The 16,264-nt window shown below is 34.5% G+C and overlaps 1 protein-coding gene across 3 annotated transcripts in view; it reads left to right on the top strand.

Annotated features, from left to right (window-relative positions):
• Window positions 1-729: 729 nt before the first annotated feature.
• The window catches only part of ZHX1 (zinc fingers and homeoboxes 1), a 42,851-nt gene continuing 27,316 nt past the window's right edge, over window positions 730-16,264 (top strand). For 2 of the 3 annotated variants that reach the window (XM_051971042.1, XM_051971041.1), the window contains exons 1-2: window positions 730-1,371; window positions 7,935-8,051. The gene's annotated coding sequence lies outside the window, so the exon portion shown is untranslated. The remainder of the gene's footprint in view (window positions 1,372-7,934; window positions 8,052-16,264) is intronic. The other variant, XM_051971040.1, reaches the window with a different exon arrangement.

Raw genomic sequence — 16,264 nt, 5'->3', positions numbered from 1 at the left:
AGTTTCATGATCTTACCACTTTACCACTCCTACTACCAACCTAATTTTACAGATATTGGAAATTGAGAATCAGAGGTAAAGTGATTCCTAGAAAGTTATAAAGGCAAAAATTTAGGAAGACCGATGACCTCTGAGCAGATGACCTTGATAAAGTTTAACTTGTGTTTCTGATTGGGGAGTCAATAAGAGGGAAAAAAAGATCATTAAAAACCCTGCTAGAATGGAAATCATCAAGTAATTTGGAAAATAAATGTAAACAACTATACTATAGTCCTGCTATTCTTTGAAGGGTGGGGAACAAGTAAAGGCTCATAGGGAATTTCTCATAAGTCTGCTTTAGAGGGCTTTAGAGCAAGCCTGAGAGGGCTCAGGGAGAATGAAATTAACCAGAGGTGATGAGAGGTTTAGCAACCTAGAGAAAACAAAACAAAACAAAAAAAAACAACAGAAGAGTCATTGTGAATGCATATCTTGAAACCAAATGAAAGAAACTACTACCATCTCGTTTTCGACTCGTTTCCTCTGTGTGTGTGTGTAACCGGTTGTATCGGGGAAGTTCACCCCGTGTTTCATACATTTCTGAGCAGAGATAGGATTTTTTACTATTACAACCTATATTTCCAGACTCTCCTTTGAAGAAGCAATTGAAGCATCTAATTGATTTTTTGTTTGTTTGTTTATGGAATGGAAGACAATAGTTTACGAAAACCAGGAAGGGCATTGAGTCTCTGCACTACTTGCGTGGAAGGGGAGATCTAGGACTGGCTCAAGAGGTGCGTGAAAGAGGGGGAAAATTGAATGGAACACGTGGGGATGTGGGAGTGACCGACGGACTCAGTGACGCAGTGACGCGAAGGAGGCGGGACTTCCATTGACAGTGGGGCGGAGCTTGCTCCTCCTCCTGCACCCTCCTGCTGTGTGTCAAACAGTCGGGCGCTGCGCTCCCCCAGCTAAACCCCCGACCGGGCAGGGTGTGCAGTGCGGTGCGGGGGGTGCGCGCGACACGCGGGGTCTCCCTCGGGCAGCCAGCCGGCCTTTCTGCGCGCGCTTGAGAGCCTCGTCTTGAGCCCCAGGACCAACAACGCAGTCCCCCACTCCTTCCCCGTGCCCCTTCTCCTCGGAGGCCGCGGGGGTACCGGGGCTGGCGGGGCCCCGAGAGTATGTGAGGTCCAGTTCTGACCCACAGAATGGTTCCGGGTTTAGAGTTCACAGGTCAGAGTTGACTCCCTGAAAAATGCAGCTGGTTTGAAATGCAAGATGGCGGCGGCAGCGGGGCCGTGAGGAGAGCCCGAGCCCGCGGCGGCGGCGGCGGCGGCTACGGCGGGGACCCCGGCACCGAGGAGCCGGCGGCGGCGGCGGCGGCCCCTCCAGGTAGCGGCGCTCGGACGGAGGGCGCGGGCCGCCTACCCACCGGACCCCGGGGCAATAACCATTCTTTTTACTAGTCACCCCGTGGGGTTGTGGGGGGTTCCTGGAGGAGAGAAAACCGCTGTCCTCGGAGCCTGCGGGAGGAGGCCCGAGGCCCGGCAGCCCGGGGCGGAGTGCTGGGAGGGTAAAGCCTCCAGTCCTCCCTGGGGATGAGAGGGAGGAGGCTGAGGAGAGGACAGAGGCTCCTCTTCTCCTAGGCGGTGATAGAAAAGAGGGTGAGGGGAGGATTGAGATTCCTGCTCTCCCTGGGGATGATGGAGAAAAGGGTGAGAGGAAGACCGAAAGTCCTGCCCTCCGTGAGGATGATAGAGAAGAGGGTGAGGGGAGGACAGGGAATCCTGTCCTCTGTAGGATGTGGAAGAATGAGATGAAAGGAGAAGAGAGCCTTTTTACCTTCGCTGAGATGATAAGAGAGTAGGGCATAATCTCCTTGCCTCCCTAGGGATGCTGGGGGTGTGTGAAGGAGAAGACAGAGCCTCCCTTACCCTGAGATACTGGAGGAGGGGGAGTGAGAGGAAAGTACACAGCCTTCTTTTTTTCCCTCCCTCTGGGGATGTTAGATCCTGGGGAGAATGTGCGGGAAGGACAGGACCTCCCCCCACTATTATGACTAGCTCTGAGAGGGGGAAGAGAGGACATATCCTTTTGGGAGGTAATGAAGGATAGGAGGGTAGAACTCTTTGCCCTGGTGCGGGGATGGGCCGACAGGACAGAAGTGAGGGGAAAGCAGGACCTCCACCCTCCTGGGGTGACAGAAAAAGAGACTTAGAAAGGCTTCCTTCATTTCCTGGGGTGTTTGGACATTCATTGTTTCCCTTCTCCCTTTTGGGGTGGGGTGATGTTACACAGACCCCAAATTGAAGATTTTAAGGCAAAAAAAAAAATCAGTGAAAGACTAATCCTTGATTTCTGAAGGTCAGGACTTGTATTAGTTAGACATGTATTAAGACAGGGTCGTAAGAGAAACACTGGGAATCTCAAGGCAGAGAAAATGAAGGGCACTGGTAAAAGTAATTCAGCTCTCCTTGAAGGGAGTCTTTGGGACACTAAATTAGGTATTAGCTGGTATAGGGGACTATCTTGAGAGACAGTTTGTTCTTTAGGAATGTGTTCAGTGAGGAAACGGCAAGATAGGTAAAGGTGCAAAAATTGTCACAAGGATATATATGACAGGATTGAGCTGATAGGAAAGGAAAAATTTCTGGGGAGAAGGGTAAGTGTTAATTGGATGTAAACTACCCCTTTATTACTGAGACAACAAGCTTCTCAAGAATACAGGAGAAATCAAGCTCCTTGGAGAGGGAGGTGACAGTGAAGGAAGAATTTGAATAGCTTAAGTCTTGTGGAGCAGTGTGGGGAGCTTTTTGAAGTGAGGAATTTCATGAGTTGAGAATAAAAACATGGAAAATAGAGAAAATACAAAGAAGCAACTTGAAGAGCAGAAATGCTTCCTGTGAAGGGAGAACTACTTAGCAAGAATAAAATTCAATAGTCACCAAGTTAGCATATGTTTTGATAGAGATCAGGATTAGGAACCTTGAAGTTCACAGGGATAAAGTCTCATTTGGTGGCCAAGAAAGAGAATGAGACAAGTAGGTGGCTTATTTCTTTTGGAAGAAAGAAGCTTCCTGCAGGCAACCTCAGGAATGGTTGATAATCCATTTGCTATTTTGTTTGGTATGTTTGTGTGTTTTCTCCCTTTCTCACTTCCTGCTCAAATCCACTGATAGTGTTACATTATTTCCAGTAGGATGAGATGTCTTTTTTCCAAGAGAATTATTTACAAAATGTTTGGCTGGAGGTGAGGATGAGCAGATATTGAATGATAGTGGTAATATATCCAGACACTTGATTTCTTAAATAGCAATTATGTTACTGATGTTTAACTAAAGAATTGTGTATATGCTGTCAAAGTTAATTATGATTTCTTCACTCCATGTTCTATACTTTTTCTCCCTGCTTTTTCAGGGTTAAATGAATGTGTATATAAAACAAGCATTAAATTTTGTGAATCCTTTAAGTATAAAATACTATTTCATTCATCAGTTTCTCTTCTGTGTATGCAGTCTCTCACCAAATGCTTTAAATATAATTAAAAGACAAAATAAAACAAGGAGGGAATGAAGCTAAAGGATGATGTAGCTCATGCCAGCTGTGATTCATACAGATTTCTTAGGCTGATCTCCATTTACAAGAGCTTTTAAGCTCTACATTTAAAGTACCTTTATAAATTTCACATATTATTATAGAACAATTTGGAATGACAGAGTTTTTAAAAAACATTGTTCTATTCTTCAGTTTTGGAAAGGTTCATATAACTAGTTCAACATTCGGTTCCTAACAGATTAAGATGGGCAGATCCAGAGTAACAACATTGCCAGATGGTATGAAAATATGCTAATACTGAAAATGCAAATGTGATTGTAATGGGGAACATTCATTAGTAGACTTTTTTCTGTTGAAGCTGAACTTTATCATTTCATTAGATTTGGTGGCCATTCCAATTTATTAGTGAGGAACAACTATTTTACATCTAATGTTTTCATTGAAATTAAAAGATACCAAAAAACTCTTAAAATAGAGAGATTTTCAGTTTTGCTAATAAGTTTATAAGTAATGGATTATATTGGGTATTTTCTCCTTTTATTACATATTTTAATTTGTGAAAGCAAGGTCTCCTAAAGTACTATATAATATTATTTTACAATACTTTATTAGTGTAAAAAGGGAGAAACAAGCAAGAATAATAATTATCCTAAGTAAATGTTATAAGTGCTTTATTCAAACAGTAATGTTGGTACATTCTTTTTCTCTAGTTATCAGTAAACTAGTCATTTAACATATAGTTGAAACTAATTGAATATTTTGGAGTTTATTGGGATTTTGGAATAAAATACATCAATTAGGGAAGTTCTGAAAATTTTAGACTGAATGTCAATTAGTCTTATTTTAAAAGCTGGTATTTTATGATTGGCATAGTCTTTATTTCAGTATTAGGAAATAACCTCTTCAGCACTGTTTGTAGTAAGAGTGCTTTTCATTTATTGTTGAGCTTTTGATTTTCCTTAAAATCACAAGTCGGTATACAATTTTATGCCAAAATTTTTATAAATTTCATTTCATTGTCAAGAGACTTCATATAAAAGTAGATATTTTTGTAAGATTACTACTAGCTCTTTTCTTGCGATTGGTGGTCTAGGTTATATTTATTTATGCAGTCATGAATACTTAGGTTTGGATAACTAAAGCAGTTGATTTAATAGGATAGAAATTGAATTTTTCCATATTTTACAGCTAATTACTTTAAAAATAAATAGGTGCTAATTTGTATGTGATTGCTTTTTTGTTTTTTAGGGAAATGTAATCGTAGTAGCATTTTATCTGTTTTCCAGTGTGATTGAAGGAATTAAAATCAGCTTTGTAAAACTCAAAATCCTAAATCAGACTCTGTAAAAAAAACAAAGCAAAACAACACAGTTTTATTTTATTCAATTATTCAGAGCCTCTGGACTAATGTGACTTGGAAAAGAGCTATTTAAGCCAATTGACACTAAATTTTATCTTAAACAGTCTAATATTATTGAAAGTTATTTTATCCAGGATTAGTGGTGTTCATAATTTTGAATATATTTAATTTTAAATCGCATAAAGGATGGCATGATAAAAAAGCCTTCCAAAATCAAGGAAACAATATTATTTGGAGAAAATATTGCACTTGTAGTATGTTCTTAATACTTAATAACATATTTGCACTTGTATTCTTGAAAATCATTAATGTTTTAACATATTTATTAAAGTTTGACATCAGAACATTTACAATCTGGCATATATTGGTTCTCTCTCTTTTTTTTTCCTGTGGTTTCCCCCTCAATTTTTGGTTATTAAGACAAGGGATTGTGAGATGGCACTGTGTAGTCTCCAACTCCTTTCCTCATCTCTGTATTTTGTTCCATCCCAGATGTACTCCTTTGAAGTTCGTTGTATAACCAAACAAGCCCTCTTAAAAGTTTGTGGAAAATGTGACCCAGATCTAAACAAAACAAAAATAAAGAATAAAAAAATCAGAAAATATTCTCTTTGTTGTTAAGATATTCATATGAAACTTCTTGTTAGTTTTATAAGATTACACTTAAAAAATTGTAGAGAAAATGTGCATTTCAAGAAAAAGCCAGAAGAAGGAAGTACAGGATAACTGTTCTTTCATTCACTGAGGAAATAATTATCCAAGTGGTAGAGAGTTGCTAAAGCAGACTGGGTGTAACATTATTTTATATGGCAATAACATGAAATGGAAAACATTATTTGCTTGATTTATTATGTGTGTTACATATTTTCAGCAAATTTAAGTAGCATTTTTTATATTATATAGAGAACTTTTAGACTCATAGCAACACTCGGGAAATCTTAGACTTCTATAGTCAATGTAACTTCAATTTAGATTAAATTGCATGATTTCTAACATCCATTATAGTTCTAAAATAGTATTCTTGTAAGTGGGAATGGTGCAGTTTATTCCTATGCTTAAACATGTGTTAGAAATCAAAAATCTCCATTTTTAAGGCATTTTTCTCAAAATATATTTAAAAGATGACAGTTTTTAAAGCAACTTTGAAAATTTTACTTTGGTAATTTAGAAGTTCTAAAATGCATTATTGATGCTAGTTTTAGGAATTACTCTAATATCAAGTAGGTATAATTATTTTTATCATCCAAATTGTCTACTAAAAAAATAATAATCTATAAAACTTCCCTTTTGAACCAGTGGAAACTTATCCATATGAATTTATACCAGGACTTCCCCCCCTTTTTAGTCATTTTTTTGTTTTGTGAAGCATTTTGAAAATGTTGTGCAATTTGAAAACATAATTTAATAGACCACTGATTTTCTACATATCAATTATTCATTTTGAAACACTTTTAAAATTTGGCAACTGTTGTTTTCAATATCTCTAGTTCATATCCTGTTGAAAGCTAAATAGTAAAAACAAGACAGCACCAAACGGAATCTGTAGAATTCCAGTCATAGCCAGAAATGTAATTCATTGGACCTACCAAGAAATCTTGTTTGTTTTCCCCTGAGTGTAAAACAAATCTTAAGTATCAGTATTATTTATTTAAAACTGATATTTAATATTTAATTATTTGTACTTAATAATAATAAATAATATTTAATACTGATAAATGCTATTCAGAAAGATATATAGTGAGAACTATAAATAGAATTGACATTATATAACTTGAAAAAGTCTTGATGTAGACTTGTTTGCTATCTGAGAAGGTTCCCTGACAAGCAGAAATTATGTCTCTTGGGAAAATTATCTTATATATGATAGAATTCTGACTTACATGTGAAAAACAAATTCAATTTTATATACACTTAAAAATATGATTTTAAAAATATTATGAAGGTGAGAACACCATTTTAAAGATTCATCATCTTCCCCTTAACTACTCTGATTATACACCATATTTTTGGAAACATCTTTTCTGAGAAAAAAATCCAGTTTATTAGATGGAATGTTGATAATACTCATCCAACAAATTTTGGATGCTACATTTTAAAATATGATCATTGTAAAGCCATTTGCTATTCGTTTTCTAGCAGAAATTAATAGGGGGTTCCCATAAAACAGACTGTCATCATCTACCAATCTACTAGATATTATTAGATACCATTGGTTTACTGTTTAACTTGGACTATTGGTTTATGTGATTTAGCACTAATAAAAACAACTTCACTTTAAAATAATACACATTGGCATTGGCATGTTAGGGTAAAAATATTGGTGTGGTTAAGTCTAAATACACATACTTCCAAATATATAGTTTAAACATGCTATATTCAGTTTTAACAAAGATTTATAGAATCACAGCTTTTAGAAAATTTGGAAATAATCTGGGTTTTTTGTTGTTGTTTTTGTTTTTGTTTTTGTTTTTTACTTATGAGGAGACCCAGAGAAAGTAAAGCCAAATAGGTAAGAAGAAGGAGGATTAGGATTTGAACCCAGGTGCAATAATTCCAAGTCCAATTTTTTTCTATTACACTGAAGTTTTTATTCAATTTTAAATTTTAGTCAGATTTTAAAAAAATTAATATTTGCATCTTAATTTTTAAAATTATACTACACAAATAACATGTAACAAACAACTTTGAAAATTTGAAAATGACTTCTTACTACAAGAATATTCACATTATGGAAAATTCATCATAATAGAAATTTAGTTTCGTGAATTTATATCAGTTTATTGATATAAATTTTATTGATGTAATCTTATAAATACATTTGTAAACAACATTTACCCATTATTCTAATGTTAGTTTTGACCTTGTGGTTGATTCTTTTGACATTTTTTATGAGGAAATTTACAAGATCTGTTTTGTTTTTTTTTTAATGAAAACCAGAACCTTTCCCGTAAAGTTTTGCTAACTGCTATACATAATCTTACATGAATGAAGAGCATGCTTGAAATATATCAGGACCTAATTGTCTTTATTCTCTTTGTAGGAAAAGGTGCATGGCTAATTTGGCGTTTGTAGTTAGTAATGGCTTGAGCTAAACTCCTCTAACTGGAAGGCATTCCCTACTTCTTCGAAGGATAGAGTACTGGAGAAAATATGGCAAGTATGTGTTCCTTGTTCTTGGAATGGGAATGTTAAATATTTATATATTCAATTTATATTCTAGGGACATTGATACTGAAGGTAATTAATTCTTTCAAAGTTCACAAAGTTGGAATCTAATTAAAACTACATTTAAAATTTATTTTTGCAACTTTAAAAGTAATAAAGGTAATGGTTGCTTGATTTCAAAATAATAGCATAAACTTCATGTAAATATAAATTGATTTAATAAAATTTTATTATGCTTGTGCTTACATAATAAGAATACATTTAAAGTAAATAGCTGAAGAGAAAAATCGCAGAAAAGTGTATATCCTGATAGTGAGAGATTAAACTAAAGCTTGTTATTATTTTGTTTCTCTTACAGTTCCCCAAGTCAAAATATCTCATAAGTTGTATAAGATTTAAAAAAAAATAAATTTTGAAATAAAATTTTTTGTTTTACCTATTTTCAAAATTTGTCTAAATATGTTTATTTGCTGGCTTCTTTAGGAGGTATTGGTTTGTCAACCATTATAAATAATGTTGTGTATTTTATTTACAAAATACTTTAATTCAGCTACTACTTTGGGTTTTCCATAAAGAATTGTCTGGGTGAGATGATAGGAATTATGAGTTATCACAGCTGAAAACAAATTTAGTTGTTGAGGATTTAGGGGATAGGGCTTTCTTATGCCCGAGCATAGCCTTTGATCCTCTGTGCCTATGCCATTATTCCACAGCCATGTTAGCAATGAAGTCTAGTTCCTAGGTTCTACTGGCTGTCACAGTTTATGCAAATACTCAGAGTAGAAGACATTTATCAGGGTTTGTCAAGGTTCTTAGTGGGCTCCTCTTATACTTGTCTAGTACATAGTACCAAAGATGGCTCTGACAGTGCTGGGAAGCCAGTCCTTTCTTAATTGTTAGCTATTACTGGAGAGGAGGTCATGATATTGGAAGAGAGTTGTTAGAGACTTGGATCCAAAGCAGTGTCTGGGAGAAAACTAGGTAAATATACATCTCTGCCTCTGCACAGGTTGTCCTTTATACCTGAAATGTTCTGCCCTCCCACTAAGAGCTCTTTAGTGTCATTGCTTTCTTTCATGAGTCAATTCACACCTCATTTTGGGGAGTAGGGGTGTGGGCTTTCCTAGACTTTCTTGCTGCTCATGCTTTCCCTTTTCAGATTACTTTCATATATTTTGTATAGGTCCCGTATGTAGCTAAATATTTACATATTTACATATCAGAATATATGCTTCTTGAGTGTATATACTATGTATATAGGTTTTGTTTGTGCTTTTCCCTTTCATTGTATCAGTTCCTGATACATAGGTAACAAATATTTGTTGTCTGACCGATTGAGAGACAGTTTTAGGAAACAGTAGTCAAAAGGCCATCAAATGCACTACTTTTTTTATGTTGAAGAATCAAGAGTTTTTAACATCTGTTTTAAGGAAGGATTAAGGAAGGAAGAGTTTCAGGTTAATATCCAGTCTTGATTACCATCTTGCAGGGATTTGTTTGGAATTGTATGATGGTTGATAGTGAATGCAACTTCTAAGAGTTGTGTATTAGTAAACTCCACTTAATATATTTATATGAAATGGCAGCCAAAAAAATTAAAATGATTGCAGGTTACATGTTGATGGAGTTATAATTTTCAGAACAAGAAAAATTATAGTACCCTTTTAGTCTATACTGGTTAGATACTTTGAAGTATTTTGTCCAATTCTGGGTATCGTAGGATACCAGGAAAGAAATCCATATAGAAACTAAAAGTCCTACTCAAAAGAGTATAAAAGGGATAGGAATAAAAATAGGGACTATACAGGGATCATGTGAAAGAAATGGATTAATTATGTTCTTCTTGGCCTTAAAGGGAAGCCTTGGGAGTATTAGGTGGAGGTTATAGATATGAGGTATTATGTTTGATATAAAGAAGAAACTGCCTAACATTTAAAGCTAACCAGAAATGAAATGAGCAGTAAGCAGAAATAATGGGTCTCCCTTATTAGAGGATTCCTCTTGGGGATGGGTATTACTGCCTACATACTGACTGACTGAACTATATGAAGCCCTTTCAAGCTTTGAGATTCTCTGACTATCACTAAATGTTGAAATTGTTTAATATTATGGTAATCTGCATCAAAGGAAGCTTTGGTTCTAAAGAATTTCCTTTGCTAGATTGTACTTGCTATAGGCACAGAAGGAGTAAGCTTAATGAATTGTAGTGTAATCAGAGAACATGATCTTTGAAGGAGACATATTTGAGACCCTTGCATCAACTATGGCAGAGCTGTTGTGAAATGCCTCTTGAGCTTCTGGAGAGATCTCTTTGACATATCTATCCAATGAAAATTCTTGAGGTAGTGTAGAACTAAAGATTAGAATCTTGGCAGTGCTGGTAGCAAGAGGGATTCAATATGGAGTAAAACTCAGGGGCAGCTAGGTGGCACAGTGGATAGAGAACTGGGCCTGAAGTCGAAAGACCAGAGTTCAGATTTGATCTCCTTTACTAGCTGTGTGACTTTGTCAAGTTACTTAACCCCTGTCCACAAAAAACTAGAGAAGGAAATGACAAATCATCTCAATATCTTTACCAAGACTCCCATGGACAGAGTTTAGTGAAGGCCAGCCCATATTGAGACAATCCATTCATTTGGAAGAAAACTGTACATTGAATTCAAGAGTTTCTGACAATGAAGTTTCAGGAAGTAAGAACTAAAGTCACATATAAAGGGATTAATCTTTCTAAGAACTAAATATAAAGTAGAATTTGCAGGCTTAGGGATTTTCTTTTCTTTCTTTTGGGGATGGCATGATTATGTATAATTTTTTATCCCCAAATTTTTATCCCCAATTAAAAAAATCCCTTTGTAACAAATAAGAATAATTAAGCAAAACATCCATTTGTTTTCCATCTCTAAAACTATAAGTGTCAGTCTGCACTTTAAATTCCTCATGTCTTTGCCAAGTAGTGGATACCATGCTTCCTCACAGTCCTTTGAGTTATGACTGATCATCTCATTAATCAAAGTTCTTAAACCTTTCAAAGTTGTTTTTCTTTACAGTGTTAGAGTATTATATAAATGATCCTTTTGCATCTACTCACTTTACTCGACATCAGTGCATTTAAATCATCCCAGATTTCTTTGAATCTTTCCCTTTGAAAATTTCTTTTACCTCAGTAATATTCTATTACATCTATATACCATAATTTCTTCAATTATTCCTCTGTTCATGGGCCACCTACCTTGTTTCTGGTTCTTTGAAACAACAAAAAAGCGTTGCTATAAATATTGTTGTACTTATGGATAATTGGTGGGGTTTTTTTTTCATTCTCTTTGAAGTATGGATCTAATAATAGTATTGCCAGGTCAAAGAGTATCTACAGTTTAGTGATGTTAAAGGCCTATGCTGAAATTGCTTTTCAGGATGATGGGACCAGTTTATAATTTCACCAAAGTTGTATCATGTGCTTGTCCTCCTGGAGCCCTTCCAACAACTACCATTTTCTATTTTGTCATCTTTGCCAATCTGATAATTGTGAAACAAAAACCTAGAGTTGTTTTAATGTTCCTTTCTCAGATTATTAATGATTTGGAAGATTTTTTTCCAATCATTGTTGATAGCTCAAAACTTCTTCCTCTGAAAACTTTCTTTTTATATATCCTTTGACCTTTTATTTATTGAGGAATGGCTCTTGTTCTTATATTTGAATCAGTTCTTTAAGTGTCCTAGATATTAGACATTTATCAGAGAAATAATCTAAAAAAGACTTTTCCCAATTAATTGCTTTTTTTAATTAATAAGCTATAATAATAATAAAAATTGATAGTACTTATATTTCCAAATATATGCAAAAATAGTTTTCAACATTCACCTTTGGAAAACCTTGTGTTCCAAATTTTTCTCCCTCTCTCCTCCTCTTCCCCTTCCCTAGAAAGTGTGCAATTTGATATAGGTTAAACATGTGCAATTTTTCTAAACATATTTCTATATTCATCATGCTGCATAAGAAAAATCAGATCAAAAGGGGAAAAAAAGCCATAAGAAAGGAAAAAAAAAAACAGGCAAACCAACAACCACCATCAAAAAAAAAAAATGAAAATGCTATGCTTTACTGAATAAAATTGGAACTCCTTTACCTCACATTCAAGATCTTCACAGGCTGTACTACATTGCTTCTAAACTTCCATGCATTTTATGTTCCAGCCAATTGTACTATTCTTTAGCCCTGAACATGCTTTTTACTTTTTCTCTTTCGTGTCATTGTTTATGTTTTTCCCTTTGCCTGGATTATTTTCCTTTTTTTCCTTTGCCTGTTGAATTATTGCCTAGACTCTAAAGCCTAACTAAAAATTCTGTTTTTTCCATAAAGTTGTTCTTGATTTCTCCTTTTTGTTAATTACTATTCTCTTTAACCTTTTACATAGCAGTAACAAAAACTCACATTGATATAGTACCTTAAGATTTGCAAAGTGCTGTCTTCATAACAATCCTGTGATAACTAGGTAGTATAAATCTTATCCTTATATTATAGTGAAGATGATATCACTATATTATAGCTTTTTGTGTTTTAATAATAGTAGATAGCAAACAAACTTGTTTTGCAAACAAACTACTTTACATCTATTGTTTCATTTGGTCCTCACAACAGCCTTGGGAAGGTAGTACTGTTATCCTTTTTTTATTTTTTAATTAAAAAAATTTTTTTAATTTAATATTTTTATTTTAATTTTTTAAATTTATATTATATATATAATGCTCATCATGATGAGATATATATTATATATTATATAATAATAAAAATTAAATTTTAATTTAATATTTTTTTAAATATGAAGAAATTGAAGTTGAGAGAAACTCATTGATTTGCCCATAATCACACAGCTAGTATTCCAAGACAGAATTTGAAACCATGTTTTTTTCCTTTAAGTCCAACACTGTATACACTGAGCCCTTTAGTTCTGACTTATCCTTTTTTTGGATTGTAAACTTCATGAGGGGAGGGATTGTCCTGACTTAGTATCTTCTTCACTGCTTGGCTACAATTCTGTGTACATTTAGTGCAAAGAAATCAACTTTTATATGTTACAGTGAATATTGCCATATAAGGTAAGATATAAGTATAACTTATGGTATGTCAATTAGATCCGTGCAAATATGAAGGGCAAAATGACACAGAGTACAGTTTGACAAAAATAGTATTATAAATATGACACATACTTATGTAGCCAAAATTCAGATCATAAAAGTTTATTATGTACAGAGATCTGAAACTACATAATTTTTATGATAATAGCTTCTTCCCATTCTCCTACTCCAGAGACTCAGGGCTTTTTCAATTGATATATGGGATAAAGATAGCCTTGAATACATGAGCTTAGCCCTTGTCTAGAGTAGAGGAAATGTTTGTTTTGCACTGTGCTAGTTCACAGGTCTATAAATCCAGAGTTGGAAAAGATCTTCCTATAGCCATTTAAAAAAGTTTTTATGTTTTCTTTTGCTCTTTATATCAGTTGTTTTCCATTATATTCTGCCCCATCGCAGTTTCTTTTCTCACAAAGATTGTTAATATAAAAGAAACGATCAAAGCAATTGTATCTAATAGCATATACAATATGCGGGGCCTTCCCTCCTTCTATTTAGAGGAAGTATGTGTCATACCTGTTCTCCTGGACTAAGATTACAATTATCTAAGTTCAATTGCCTTTTAGTGCTGGGGTGAGATTTTTTGGTGCGTATTTTTTTTGGTGGGGTGTTTTTTTGGTACATTTCTGCACTTCTTACCTATATTGTTTTCTTGGTGACTCTGCTGCAGTTTTTATATTAATTCATAAAATTTCCCCCTAACTTGTCATATCCTCACAATTTTGTGTCTATTCCATTCTTTTTCCTTTGACCACTCCCAGTTTTCAGCCCTGCCATTTAAAACTATTCCCAAATGCTGTTGATATTTACATTGGACCCCTAGGAAATATTAGAAATTTCATTCTCTCTAGTTTTCTAGATACCAGCAGCAACTTTCAGGTTAGGAACTATAGAAAAGGGATGATTCCTTGGAGAAACTAAAATATGGAAAAGACCTCTCTGGTATATATCCCTTGTGTTTTGCTATTTCTACCTTGTTTTGCCTCAGCAATTGTTTTTTGATGGGCTAACTTGAATGTACAACCAGTCAGAGGGAGTCCTGGGGATAGATGGATAGGAACTGCCATCTTGTTCTTTGTTATTACTGCATGCTTATAATGAATTAATGATGTTTTTATAAAAATGACATTATTTTGGAAGCAATGTTATATATAATGTGGAATGTCTATATTTTAAAGTGACACCTAGGCATGAACCAAATAAATGACTGTAATATTCTAGTCTGTTTATGGTATTGTTCATTTTGAGAAAGAAACTGAAAAAATGTTTTTGAAAATAATTATATCAATGCTTACTTATTTCAGAGACATATACTGTGATTTCATTCATGAGTTTTTGTTCCATTGCTGCTAATCACAGTCATTTCATACCTTAGAGAGTTTTGGTATGTTGCTACAGCCCCTCCCCGCCAAAAAAAATGGCAATTACCTGGTGTTCTAATGTATGATTAGTCTTTCCAAACTTAGTTAGGCTGTTTTAGTTAGTTAAATATATAGTTTTTTGAGAGACCTGTATTTTAAGTTAATTCCTGTTAGGAACTGCTAGTATTTGTATTCTTGTGATATTACCTTTGCATACCAAAGGTCATCTCTATGTTAGGGTGAGGCATTACAGTAGTATTTTAGTGAAGAATTACATTATATGGCATTGGAAATGTTTTAAATATACTTTTTATTTTTAATAGTATTTTATTTTTCCCCAGTTACATATCAGAGAGATTTTTAGTATTCTTTTTTTTAATGAAGTCTTTAGAATATTTAAAAAACATATTTCCACATCACTCATATTGTAAAAAAAAAAAAAAGAACTAAAATAAAAGGGAAAAACCATGGGGGAAAAAAAAACCCAACAACAAAAAAATGAAAATAGTATGTTTTGATCTGCATTCAGAATCCAGAGTTCTTTCTCTGGATGTGGATACATCAGGAGTCTTTTGGAATTGTCTCAGATCTTGTATTGCTGAGAAGAGCTAAGTCTGTCAAAGTTGATTATCATACAATGTTGCTGTTACTGTGTATGATGATCTGGTTCTGCTCATGTCATTTGGCATCAGTTCATGTCAGTCTTTCCAGGTTTTTCTGAAATGCACACAGCTTGTTATTTTTTATGGAACATTAATCTTCCATTTTATTTATATACTACAACTTTTTAGCCATTCCCCAATTGATGGCATCTCTTTAATTTCCAATTCTTTGCCACCACAAAGAGAACTACTATAAACATTTTTGTACGTGTGAGTCCTTTTTCCTTTTTTATGATCTCTTCACAATTCCTACAATTTAGCATTAATTTTCTACAAGATTTTGAGCCCCAGATTTTTCTCTCTCCCTTCTTTCTTCCTCTTCCCTCTTCTTAAGATGGCAGACAGTTTGATAGAGTTTATACTTGTACTACATGTAAAATATATTTCAATTTAAGTGACAGCTGTGAAAGAAGAAACAAATCAAAAGAGGAAAAAAGAAACAAGAAGGAATAATGAAAGTTAAAAATATAATGCTTTGATTTGCCTTCTGAGTCCATCAGTTTTAATCTGATTATAGACAGCATTCATAAGTCCTTTATACTTACCTAGGATCATTGTGTTGATGAGAAAAGCAAAGCCTAACGAAGTTGATAATCATATAGTATTGCTGATACTGTCAAGTTCAGTGTTTTTCTGGTTCTGCTCATTCACTTTTTGTTGATATTTACATTGGACCCCTAGGAAATATTAGGAATTTCATTCTCTCTAGTTTTCTAGAACTCTCTAGTTTTGTGAACTGATTATTTCACAAAAGGCTTTCTGGGTTTTTCTGAAGTCTGCTGGTCATCATTTCTTATAGCACAATAGTACTATATTATTTTATATACCATAGCTTGTTCAGCCATTCCCCAGTTGATGAGCATTCCCTCAATTTCCAGTATTTTGCCAGCACAAAAGAGGTGCTGTAAATCTTTTTGTACATACAGTAACTTTTTTTTAGATCAGAGGATATGTACAGTTTGGTTTTTCTTTGGGCATAGTTTCAAATTGGTCTCCAGAATGGTTGGATCAGTCCAACATTCTCCACCAATAGTGAATTAGTGTCTCAATGT

The sequence above is a fragment of the Antechinus flavipes genome, chromosome 1 (genome assembly GCF_016432865.1).
Source record: "Antechinus flavipes isolate AdamAnt ecotype Samford, QLD, Australia chromosome 1, AdamAnt_v2, whole genome shotgun sequence".
Lineage (NCBI taxonomy): Eukaryota > Metazoa > Chordata > Mammalia > Dasyuromorphia > Dasyuridae > Antechinus > Antechinus flavipes.
Note: the sequence above shows the minus strand (reverse complement) of the source record. Positions and strands in the feature narration are given on the sequence as shown.